The following is a 12,699-nucleotide window of genomic DNA, read 5'->3' as shown; positions in this document are numbered from 1 at the left end:
AGTTAAAACATAGGTGGTTGACAAAAGAATCAAATAGGGATAGGAAAATGCCCTTTTATGTGGCAAATTATTACTGGCTTAAATGGGCAGCTGGGGGTAGCAATGGAGGCAGATTCAACTGTAAGTGAATAAATATCTGAAGGGAAAGAATTTGTTTGGCAATAGGGAAAGAGTGGGGACTGGGACTAGCTGGATTGCTTTGACATTGGGCTGATATGTAATTAACTTGCCAAAGGACTTCCTGCATTCAGTACTTCTGTGATAAGTCAGGATGATGGTTGAGGGGAATTTACAAGTAAAGGTGTTCCGATGCACTATGCTGCCTTGTTCCCATGCTGCCTAGTTAATAAATGATGTCGCCTTGGGAAAGGTTGTCAGTGAAATCTTTGTGATGTAAGAAGTTTCATTATGCACCTGACTTGGCCTGAGATGCATGATAGTTTTCTCATGGTCTGAACCTACCTGGGTAATCAAGGCTTAGTGCAGCACAAACTAGAACTATTTAAAAGTGCACTAAAATGGAGCAAACATCACCATAAGATAATATCAAACAGTAAAGAGTTGCTATTTGAAATTATAGAGGAATGATACAAAATGTAAAGAAAAGTCAGCATATATGCTAAAATGCCTTCTGTATTTCAGATTTTACCACTCTCCCACCTCACCCCTGGATAAAGGCTGTAACAATACCTGGAGCTGTAAAGTTCTTGAAAAATCACCTGATGCTATCTCACTGCACTTCACATGGAGAAAAGACTTCGCTTCTTCCTTGGCTCAAACACGGAGGAAGCTCTCGGTTATGCCTTTATTATCTATAGACTTGACCAGTCCAGTTCGCTTCTCCATGGTCTATTATAAATAACATTGAGACCTTACAGATTTCTGTAGTTAAAGTTGAAACTTATACCATCTCAATCACTCCTCATCTTAGGGCTTGCTGTTCTATTTCTTGTCAAGCATTGCCTTAAGTTTAGAATTATTTTCACTTGTCAGATTCCTGATGTTCTTTTCTCTGATCTCCTTTAGTTCTGAAAAACTCTGGGATATTACAGGGAAGATACTATAATGGATAGAAAATTGGCTGACTGGAAGGAGGCAAAGAGTGGGTATAAAGGGGCCTTTTCTGGCTGGCTACCTGTGACTAGTGGGTTGATGTTGAGACCACTCCTTTTCACATTTTATGTCACTGATTTGGATGTCAGAATTGATGGCTTTGTGGCCAAGTTTGCAGATGATACAATGATAGGTGGAAGGCAGGTAATGTTGAGGAAGCAGGGAGTCTGCAGAAGGACTTGAATGGTTTGGGAAAATTAGCAAAGAAAGGGCAGATGGAATATAGTCCAGGGAAGTGTATGGTCATGCACTTTGACAGAAGGAATAAAGGCATAGACTATTTTTGCAATGTGGAGAAAATCCAAAAATCAGAGGAGCAGAGGGATAATAGGAGTCCTTATGCAGGATTCCCCAGTGGTTAACTTGCAGGTTGAGTTGGTAGTGAGGAAGGTAAATACAATGTTAGCATTAATTTTGAGAGGACAAGGGTATAAAAGCAAATGTGAAATACTGAGGCCTTTTAAGGCATTGTTCAGACTACGCTTAGAGTATTGAGAACAGTTTTGGCTCCTTAACTAAGATAATTTGTGTTGGCATTGGATCACTTGAAGCCTCTGGTCCTGTACTCACTGGAGTTTAGAAAAATGAGGGGGGAATCTCATTGAAACCGATCATATATTGAAAGGCCTAGATAGGGGTGATGTTTTCTATAGTAGGTGAATCTAGGCCCAGAGGGAACATCCTCTAAATAGGGGGATGTCCATTTAGAATAGAGATGAGGAGGAATTTCTTTAGCAGGAGTAGCGAATTTGTAGAATTCACTGCCACAGATGGCCGTGGAAGAGAAGGCAAGTGGAAGTTGATAGGTGCTTGAATATTCATGGTGTCAAAGGTCATAGGGAGAAGGCAGGAGAATGAGGTAGAGGGGGGTAATAAATCAGCCATAATGGAATGTCAGAGTTGACTGGATGGGCTGAATGGCCTAATTCTGCTCCTATGTCTTAAAGTCTTAATTGCGACCTTCTAATTCTAGTTAAGTACATCCAAATGTAATGGCTTCACCACTCTGGAAAGAACCTTTAGCTGCCAAGGATATGAGCTCTGGGGCTCATTCCCCAAGCTGCTCAGCTTTGCAACCTCTGTTTCCACATTTAGGATGCTCCTGAAACTTCCCTCTCATGCCAAGGTTTGGATTATCTTATTCTAAAATTGTTAATGAACTTGAGTGTTATTATTTGAATAATACACCTGTGAGGTGTCTTATGATTTGCTGCTCTACTTGCTCTATATTCATGGATCAAAAGCAAAATACTGCAGCTAGTATAACCTAGTAAAATACTGCAGCTAGTATAGTACTGTGCAAAAGTCTCAGGAGCAGACAGCAAGTTTGTAAAATCTGGAGGGCGCAAAGGATGTTGAGAATGGTGAGGGTGGAGTGCCATGGGAGAGGTGTGGGACATGTGGCAGAGAAGGAGTACCGTGGGCAGGGGATGGTGTGGGTTCAGACACACCCAGCCCTGAGACACCACACAAGATTATTTGATTCCAAACAATTGGTTAATTGATCATTACAGAATGTCTCTCTGGTGCTTCCTGGTTCGTTCCCTCTCCTTTACCCTTTTCCCATTCATGAGTCCCCTCTCCTGCCCCATTCCCACTCACTATCCACAATAGAGACACATCTCAGAATCAGGTTTATCACCACTCACATATGTCAAGAAATTTGTGCTTTGTTTGTGACAGCGGTACAGTGTTATATGTAATCTATATGTAACACGTTGTAAAGGTTCACTGCTATTGTAATGGTTTTTTGTAATTTTCACTGCTGAAGTAACGGTTTCTTTGTAGCAGCAGTGTTTGGGTTATGGCTGGAGATAACAGGACTGTGGATGCATGATACCCAATCAGGATTTTGTTACCCTGTCTGGTGAATCTGGAAGCAGTTAATTTTGTGGGTTTTGGTCAGAGAGAGGGAGAGAGAGAGAGAGACAGATGAAGGGAAAAGACGCGAATGGAGAGATTTGGTAGACTGCTGGACAGGATGGACTCGGAGTGAGGGTCCGAAGGGCAGCAATGATCGGAGGAGGTGGATGGGGACCACTGATCAGCCTATGTGTGAGCTGCAACTTTGTGCACAGACCGCTTACAAAGATTTGGGCCTTTTTTATATATATTTCATTTCTCTACTAACCATATAGTCAAAGTAAGAGTTATAAAGCTTAATCATTTAATCACATATTGTGTACTGTTTTTTATTTCAGGGTACTGATTTGTAACAGGGGACACATCACGCAGCATCCACCCAAAGGAGATTTCTTAAGGAGGTTATCATCCCTTATATTAAGCTGCTAGGCAAAGTGGGTGTTACATATAGATGTACCATGTAGAGCATTCTGACAGGCTGCACCACTGTGGCTACTGCACAGGACCAAAAGAAGCTGTAAATTTAGTCAGCTCCATCTTGGGTACTAGCCTACAAAGTAGCCAGGATATCTTCAAGAGACGGTGTCTCAGAAAGGCAGTGCACATTATTGAGGTCCTCCAGTACCCAGGGCACCTTTCCTCACTGTTACCATCAGGTAGGGGGTACAGAAGCCTGAAAGCACACACTCAGTGATTCAGGAACAGCTTCTTCCCCTCTGCCATCCGATTGCCAAATGGACATTGAACCTGTGAACACTACCTCACTTTTGTAATATATATTATTTCTGTTTTCTGCATGATTTTTAATCTATTCAATTATACATATAGTGTTTATATTATTATTTTTCTTCTTACTTGTATATTATGTCTTGCATTGAAATGCTGCTGCTAAATTCACAAATTTCACGACACATGCCGGTGACAATAAACCTAATTCTGAAAATTACTATATATGTGTGTGTGTGTGTGTGTGTATGTATGTATATGTGTGTGTGCGTGTCTGTATGCGTGACTTGGTCTTTTCCACAGTACTGGACATTTACACATTTTCTGATGTACGTTTCACAGGAATAAGAGGAAAATTATGTTGGAATCTCTTGTGCTGATTTATATTGCCCCCTTACCATTAACATAAGTTCAACTTGCATGTTATATCAGGTATCTGGCATGTCCATAGTAGAAAAAATGATGCCCCTGACAGAACTATGTTATCTGTCCTCTTTCCACCCTTACAGCATGCATTGATAGGAACAAAGCAAGTTAAGAATAATAGCGCACAGCACAGGATTCAGGTGTAACCCAGCCAAGCCTGCAAAATCCTCCTCATCTTGGAAGCTACCTCAGTTAAGCAAGCAGCAGGATAAACTAGTCACGGAGGAGATCCCAGTCTCCTGCATTATTCATCACTGTTTTCATCCTGTGTTATTGGCTAAAATAATCCAGAGGCAATGGCATTAAAAGTACAATTGGCAAAGAGTGAACTTCAATATTGGCAGTGAATACCATGAAATCAGGCCAAATGTATTAAAGATGTCCCCTTCCAGCTACTACACACTACCCTTTTAAACTATTGAATCAGGAGTCCTCTGTATGGAATGCACTTGGGAGAAGCAATGGAGTGCCCAGAGGTCGGAATCCACTCTTTGTAGGGATCTTCATCATCTGTCACCAAAAATAGCTTAGTGATCAAGCTGAATGATTCCTGAAGACAGAGTTAGCAGTGACTGGAAAGACTGCAGATGCTAGCAAAATGGAGTAAAAATGGAAAATTCTATAAATACTCTGTAGGTTAGCAAGCAATTAGGAAGAAAGCAATAGAGATAAGATTTCAGGGCAATGGTCTTTCATCAGGCTGAGTAAGTGGCAGGTGAGTAATGAATGATTATAAACCTCATCTTCACTGGTCTTCTGGAAAACAAACAGAACTGCAGATGCTAGCATCTGAATCAAAAATAAACAGTGGAAGAACTCAAGCAGCATTTGTAAAAAAAGAAACCAGCGAGGGTATTCAAATTGAAATATGAACTGCTTTGTTTATCTACAGATGCTGTCCGACCCACCAAGCTTTTTGCCGCAGATGCACCACAACCACAATATTACTGAAAGAATGACAACTGCTCAGTCAGAGATCCCTGCCTTCATCTGGTGCACATGTTGTGTGGCGACACCATCATGATAAATAGGCAAGATATGAAGTGGAGAAAATCTCAGAACTGAGTATTCTAGAAATGCTGTGGACTGTCAAAGGCAGCAGCTGCAAGGTATTACTCCACAGCTTCAAACTTCATGGCCTGATGGTTCCTTTCCTCCACCACTGACATCAAACAAAGACACAACCTGGTTTAAATAGCAGAGGAGAATGCATAAGTTTTCTAACTCCCTTTAGACAGAAGCTTTGAGTGGATGATCTCTCTTAACCCCTCCACCAATGTAGTTGCAAGTTTTCATTTGATTTGATTCACTCTAAAGGATGCCAAGAAAGTGATGAGCTCTTTTGATACAAAGCTCCCAGCTGTATGTTGAAGATGAATTGCAGGCCTCCCCATGCACGTAGCTAATCTGGTCCAGTAACAGATGCAACAATTACATTTATATTTCGTATGAATAAATGTCAATGTTCGGATTAAAATGCAAGGCAAACAACCATTAGATGATCACTACCCACACCAAGTCATCATCAAAACTACTACCTAAACAAAAACGTTCCAATTGAAGATCACTGACACAAAAAGTTATTGTTGCTTCTCTCCAAAGATGCTGTTTAATATTCTGAAGTTAATCAGGTAGGTCACATTGTTGTGCTTTTCTCAAATCTTCACAAGTGCTACAATGAAAATAAGGGAGTTAAATACTGCCATAATGCTGGTACATGCATATTCATGAGGGCAATTGACAAATCTGCTGCGCAGCCGAGTCCATGGTTGTGACAGCTGTTAATTTTCAATAATGATAAACTTACTTTTAGGCCCTGTGGTAAATTGAAATAAGTTCTTTTGATAGTGGTTATTGTAGCGACAGTCAGTTAGCCACTCCCTCATAGAAGGAGTTCACTTACTGTACAAGCAAGGTTGTCAAAGTTCAGTTGAATATCCTGCAAACTGGTGTGCTGGTGTGCTCTGCACTATTCCTCAATATCAAACAAGGCACAGTGTCAGAAGTGGTTGATCGTCGATGAATTGATGCTACACACAGTGAGATCCCCAAACAAGAAAGGATTTACAGTAAGACTGTACTTGTTTACAGCATCTGCAAATCAATACAGTATGCTGCAGACCATATGATTAAACAGACACCTTCGCTGGAGCTTCTGAGTCTTTATAGTTTATTCAATATTTTGTGTAATATTCTGAAGAACTGGAAGAATAATTTTAAAACTAAGCAGTAAATTAATTACCCACATGTTTCTTGCTCTTTAATTATGCCATCTGGTTAACTGGACACTGTAAATTAGTTTTTCTTTACTGCTGGTGGACAAAGAATCAGAATCAGAATCAGGTTTAATATCACCAGCATGTGTTGTGAAATTTGTTAACTTAGCGGCAGCAGTACATTGCAATATGTGATAATATAGAAAAAAAGTAATTCAATCACAGTGAGCATATATCGGCATCTGTTAGTCTTGTGAGACCATGGATTTGCACCTTGGAAGGTTTCCAGGGCGCAGGCCTGGGCAAGGTTGTATGGAAGACCAACAATTGCCCATGCTGCAAGTCTCCCCTCTCCACGCCACCGATGTTGTCCAAGGGAAGGGCATTAGGACCCATACAGCTTGGCACCAGTGTCGTTGCAGAGCAATGTGCGATTAAGTGCCTTGCTCAAGGACACAACATGCTGCCTCAGCTGAGGCTCGAACTGGCGACCTTCAGATCACTAGACCGACGCCTTAACCACTTGGCCATGCTCCAACAGTAAGCATATTTATGTATATTAAATAGTTAAATTAAAAATAGTGTAAAAACAGAAATAATATAAAAAGAGCAGTCAAGTTAATTTAAAAAACATTGTTCATTGTTCAAATAGGTCAAAAATAAAGGAATTTACTGAAATCAACTAAAAACTATTGGAAACTTTGATCAGAGTCATGAATACCACCAGTACTACCTTCACTGGCAATGGCCCTGTTTTGTAATTTATGCTTGGGCTTACTCCATAGCATGTTTACCTGTCCCAGAAAGAGAGAACTGCTGGCATGAACGAGCCCCTAGCTGGACATTACAAAGTCGACAACGGTGCTTGGTGGAAGCCTCAGCCTAGAATGCTTCCAAAAACTTTCACAGCCAATAAACTTTCAGACATGGTGATTGGTTTATTAATGCCACATATACTAAGATACAGTAAAAAAAAACTTCAGTCTGCATGCTGTGCAAATGGATCATTCTATGCATAAGTACATCAGGATAGCACAAAAAGAAAAAATAATAAGACTGGAAAACAATTTGTTTCTCTTCCAAGTTTGCAATTGATTATTAATGCCTAGTTGTGCCTAAAATCGGGAAATATTTTCAGGAAGCAATTGATGCTCTTTCTATTTTTGAATGCCTTTGACATTTTTTGACACAATATACATTTATACACACACACACACACACACACACACACACAGAGGAGCACATGAACACACATACACTGATCCTTTGAATTGTAGTTAACAATAAAGAGGAGCTTTCTCTTTGCCGATGTGTCTTGATTAAAATCAGATCCTATATTTCCCTGAGAATTTAGAGATTGTGAAACCAGTAAGCAATCACTTGGGGTTCCTTGAGGCATATATCACTCTACTGCTGTAACTTCACCAGATGTTCACTGAAATTCTTACTTATTCACATAAATGCATTTCTTAATCTCTTCAGTGCAGTTATTAAGGAGTGTATCCTCCCCTACTCTAAGTGTATTACCTTCCGTCATTCTAAGGATTCTGGGTATTTGCTCTATAATGGGAAATGTACTTTTCATGTTTTATGTAAGTAACGGTATGTTAGAATTTACAGTGAATGCTTGAAGTACTTCATCTGTTAGACCTGTGTATTAAGGAGGTTGAACTGCATACATTTATTTTCTTCCTATTAATTGCTTCTGAATTAGTTTAGTATGGTAAAGCATCAGATGGATTTGATGAGATGATTAATATTCATATGAGTGAAGTGGATATATCAAAGTCAAAGTTAAGTTTATTGTCATTTGCAGAAGTATGTGTATACACAGGTGGAATGAAAACCAGCATCATTGGCTCATATCATAATATAACTGGCATTCAGAAGCAAAACAAATAAAACATAACATACATAATTTTTACAAGAGAAAAACCATGATTAGAACAAAAAAAATGTCTATCTGAGTGCAAAGTGGTCATAGTAATGCTTAGCTACAGTGATTAGGGTTGTGCTGATTGGTTCAAAATTTGAATGGCTGTAGGAAAGGAGCTGTTTTCGAATCTGGTTGGCTGGGACTTCAGGCTTCTGTACCTCCTGCCTGAGCTGTGAGAAAATGGTGTGCCCCAGATGGTGGGGATCTTTGATTGATGTTGCCTTTCTGAGGCAGCGCTTCATGTAGATACTAAATTATGGTAAATGCACCCACAAAGTACAGAACTGCATGGATTGGGGAAGTGTTGTAATGCACAAGATTATGATTACGTTAGTAATTTTATTTAATACTCCATTTGAACTGCACAAGACTGAAAGTTTTTTTAAATCTGTATACTATTCTTACCATGATATTTTCATTATTTTTATGATAAAATCATTGATTATCTCCCTGCTGGACGGAAAGGTCTAAGTTCTGGTATAACATATAGCATGTGCAAGACCACATTGACAAATGAACATGCAGCTTTCTTTAAGCAGCAAGATATTTATTCACATGAAGAGCTTAAAAGTAACCAAGTAATCCATTATTTTATGAAGCAATTATAATATGTAATTTCTGTAAACACAATGGAGCTCAGAATTTTCTAATTTGCCTGGTACAGTATTACAGCCTGGGATAGAGGCTCCAGTGTGCAGGATTGCAAGAGGCTGGGCAGTATTATGGATTGAACATGGTCCACGATGGGCATACTTAAGAGGGAGTACCCTAAGAAGGTGGCATCCACCACTAAGGATCTCACCCTCTGCGACATGCCCTCTTCTTTTCACTACTATCAGGGGGCATGAAAGGGAGATGCAAAACTCACACACAATGACTCAGGAACAGTTTCTTCCCTTCCATCATCAGATTTCTGAACAGTCTATGGACACAACCTTGTTATTCCTTTCTGCTCAAATTATTTACCTATTTTTGTAATTTATAGTAATATTACATCTTTGCACTGTACTGCTGCTGCAAAACAACAAATTTCACATCCTATAGGAAAGTGATAATAAATCTGATTCCGGTTCTGATAGTAGTCAATCTTATGGTTTTTTCTGCATTGCTTTAAGTGTTTCAATATATTTATATTCCTGTGACTGGACAAGCTGGTGGACCAGTGAATGTACAACAGTATAAAATGGATAAATATGAGTGGAGAGCTCCTTACACTCATAAAACATTATTTATTCCAGCTTTAATGAAAATAATAATAACAACTTGCAGGTATAGAACTAAATGCTAAGTCAGAATCAGAATCAAAATCAGGTTTATGATGACTGACAAATGTCGCAAAATTTGTTGTTATGTGGCAATAGTGCAAGATGCAAAAATTATCGTAAATTACAATAAAAAATAAATAGTGCAAAAGGAGAATAATGAGGTGATGTTCATTGACCAAACCTGATGGCTGAGGGGATTAAGTTGTTCCTAGAGTGCTGAGCATGGATCTTCAGGCTCCTGTATTCCTTCCCTGATGGTAGTAATAAGTGTGGTGATATGACATGCAAAAACATGATTGGAAGGAGTTCTGAGCATGCGCAGAAATGTTAGAATGATCTGGAACATGGCTTGGTAAAAACATGGTTTGGTTTTGTTGCTGTAAGTAGAAGTTCTAATTCTTCCAGAATATGATTCTTAATTGTTAACCCACAATAAGAACACAACAATAAGAATAGGGCAGGTCCTGGATGGTGAGGGTTCTTAATAATGGATGCTCAAATGATGGAGGTCAAGCTGACCTCTGTGGCAAATTTGCTAATAGTAACTGGAAACTTCCATTCTATTCCCTCGACTGTTATTGCTTTTTTTGTCTACTGTTATGTATTGCTTGAGGGAGTTTTTGCAATCTCTTGAACTACAAGCTGACCAGGTAGACGGCCAGCCAGATATAGAAAATTACTCAACATTGTTTGATTAAAAGGAGCAATGAGTTCTCAGTTCAGTTGGACACTATGAGGGTAGAAATTACCCATTTAAATTCTAAGTCTACCTTAATACCTTGATTATTTTTCTCTTCATTTGTGCATTATCCATTTACTTTCCTTTATGGTACTTCACAGCAATCTGGACAAAATTCCATGCAATATTTATATTTGGCGTGGTAGGCTGATTTTCACCTACCTCACCGATCCGGATCAACACATTGACGTCGTGTGAAGGCTTGCGTGCTTCAAGGACTCCATCAGGCGATGTCAATTCAGGGTCACCCATGTTGGAAGGACTGCGGACGAGAAGCCAGACAAAGGTTGATCTAATTCCAGCTCCCAAACAGACAGACTCACTTCTGCCCCTCCCGGGCCATGCCTTATGACAAAACAACAACATTTTCATCCAAACTCTTGTTAGTTTAGATAATGCATGTTAGCCCTTCATTAATCCTGAAAAAGAAACAAATTAAGGCAAATAGAAATGGGCCATTCAGTCCTTCGAGCATGCTGTGCGATGTGGGTGGCCCATAGCGTAGCAATTAGTGTAATGGTACAACGGTGCCTGCAACCTGGGTTCATTTTCACTTCTGTCTGTAGTTTATACGTTCTCTTTGTAACCTGTGCGTGGGTTTCCTCTGGGTACTCGACTTTCTTCCACATTCCAAAGGCATACAGGTTAGTGAGGAGTGGGCATGTCATGTTGACAAGTTAGTAATTTGTGTACACACTATGCAGGGTCCGGGGGGGAGGGTTGCGGGTGAGGTCTGGGCCTGACGTCCCACTCATCCAGAGAAAGTGAATGCGCAATACATTGCCTCTCCTCTCCCAGTGTAGTGACCGCTGCGTGGTCACTGTCTGGCCTGATAGGCAGGAGGCCTCGGCAAGTGGCCTCTCCTATGTTACTGCAACACCTTTTTGTTGGTGTGCCCCGTTTCCACTGAGCTTGCTATGCCATGGCGCGACAGAGTGTCCGGTGGTATAATTGGATGGGTAGGCTGGGCTTGTTAGCCTTGGTTGGCAGCCAGCCCAAGAGGAGGACAACTCTGAATCCAAACCCGGGCAGGTGGGGCTCATTAGGCTTGTCAGGCCATCCACCTCGGAGAAGGACACTCCAACGTAAGTCCTACAACCCAAGGACCTCGCTGTCACCACCCCAGCTTGCTAGGCTATGGCAGATGAACCCCGGCTGTAAAGGGTGGGGCCAGTACCGTGCACAATGCTGTCCACCTGAAATACCATTGCGCAGGCCGAAGGACACGCCCACGTCTACGACCATCCTCCCCAAAGCAGCTGCTGTGACCGGGCCTGCCTGTCCCGTATTGGCCTCATCAGCCACCAGCGAGCCTGCAGCAGACGTGGGCAGCCCCCTTCCTAAATCTTGAGTCACAAAGCAAAGCCATGATGATGTAGGGTCTGGAATTATGGCGACATGTGAGGGTTGCTCCCAGCACATCCTCAGACTACGTTGGTTATTGACACAAACAACGCCCTTTGTTGTACAGTATGTTTCAATGTTTTGATATACATGTGAGAAATAAAACTACTCTTTAATATAATATGAACAGCATCGCAACACCTTTGCCACCCTAATCATAGATTTGTTGATATTCTAACTGTGATTCAAGTGTGCCTCAACAATTTATGATGAAGAGGTTGTGAAATTTCTTCACTCAAGGGTTTTACTAACATTTTGGTGCTTGAATAAATTCAAGGTGGAGAGCAATAAATATCTGTGTGATGTTTTGTTTGAAGCTCTGCAGCCAGGGGAATCACCTTTTTAGGCTCCTTTTCATCCATGTCGTCATCAGTTTTATTATTTTACATACAACTGAAATAAGTCTGTATTTGTCTGTAGTTAGTTCATTTAATATGAATACCATATTAATAGTCCACCCTCGAGCTCACCAGTAACACCGTTGTTAGTATCTCCTTACAGGCCTCTAAGGGTAACGTATGGAGAAGTGCCACTTAACCCTTTAGAAACATAGTTTCAAACACTTTCATGTTAATTAAGATTTCAGTCTCATTCCAAATCATTCTCCTTTTTATGACAATTTTCCCATTCAACCTTTTCTTCATTATTTTTTAAATGGTAGTATCAGAGATTCTGCAGATGCTGGAAATCCAAAGTAACACACACAAAATGCTGGAGGAACTCAGCAGCTATGGACAGTTGATGTTTTAGGCCAAGACCCTTCACCAGGTTCATTTTTGTTTATTCCTCTCCATAGATGCTGCCTGACTGGCCGTGTTCCTCCAGCATTTTGTGTGTGTGTTAAATGATAACAGTTTTCTATGGTTGTTTTCCACAAAGGGCCAGGCTCATTATACGAACTTGACCTTTCATTCCGTGTGTGTTGGTTTGTTGTCATCATTTCCGTAGGTTTAGCTTCTGATGTCTCAGATACGATTTATTAGAACAAAAGAAGTAATTTCCATGCTCTGT

The sequence above is a fragment of the Mobula birostris genome, chromosome 2 (genome assembly GCF_030028105.1).
Source record: "Mobula birostris isolate sMobBir1 chromosome 2, sMobBir1.hap1, whole genome shotgun sequence".
NCBI lineage: Eukaryota > Metazoa > Chordata > Chondrichthyes > Myliobatiformes > Myliobatidae > Mobula > Mobula birostris.
The sequence above is the reverse complement of the archived record's forward strand: the minus strand, read 5'-3'. Positions refer to the sequence as shown.